This window comes from Dipodomys merriami, unplaced genomic scaffold (genome assembly GCF_024711535.1).
Source record: "Dipodomys merriami isolate MVZ:Mamm:240054 unplaced genomic scaffold, mDipMer1.0.p SCAF_1666, whole genome shotgun sequence".
In the NCBI taxonomy this organism is placed as follows: Eukaryota; Metazoa; Chordata; class Mammalia; order Rodentia; family Heteromyidae; genus Dipodomys; species Dipodomys merriami.
Genome location: NW_027203011.1, coordinates 11,595 through 12,648, shown reverse-complemented (window position 1 = coordinate 12,648; position 1,054 = coordinate 11,595).

Sequence of the window (1,054 nt, the reverse complement as noted above, 5' to 3'; positions counted from 1 at the left end):
TTATGAATGTTTATCATATCATTGAATAAATCACAATTTGCATGTACTTATCACCTTAAGGAAAGACAGTCTAATTTTATATCTTTCATTCTATGTAACAAATCCTTATTTTTTGTTTCTCTGTTTGCTGAAAAAAATGTATTCCTGGAAACAGGATATTGACAGAAAATCTGGGTGTAATTTTCATTTTTTAAATTTCAAAAATAAACTTGGTTTTGATTAGTCGTTTTCTAACAATGAGTGATATTCATGAACACTAATATTTTGGTGCCTTTAAGCAAATTGAGACTTGATGTGGTATGGTAGTTTTTGGGTCTAATTGACTTAATCATTAGACCATTCATGTATAAGCATTTGCATTGAACTTTTTTATTTTTATATATACAATAGTCCCCAAAGTTTTACTTTAAAGTGATAATGGGAGGAAGTGTCTTCATGTTCAAAACTTTATATTTATTTCAATTAAAGTCCTGAAAATACACGATGTTCACTGGAGCAATATGATGAGAAACATGAGAAATATGAGAAAAATATTTCTAGAAAAAGATGAAAACATATTTCTAAAGAGAATGGATATATTGATTAAAACATAGAAAAGAGTTAAATAGGATTCTTGCTTGAGACTGCATAAATTTCATATGAATATAGCTCAAGATGAGACTGAGAGATAAATTCATACTTATATTACTGAGATTTACATCACAATATAAGAAATATAGGTATTTTAAGGAATTGATCTTTCAAAGCTCTAGTTACCTAATGGATGAAGAATGGAATTGAAAATTGCAGATGAAAACAAATCAACATGCAGGTATTATGATTTTATAATACTAATATGAAAGCACTGAAGCTTTTGTCTTCTGAAAAAGAATGGTTAGCCTGTAATTGCAATGTAAATGTAATGAGTCTAATATGTTTCCTCCAAGATATCCAAGAGTACTATGCTCATTCTCTAAAGAGTAAATAAGTATTTTTATTAGTTTTGCTTAATATTAATTTACTTGTAGCAAAAGGTTATAATGTCTGCTCTCTTTCTTTCAATGTAATAACATAT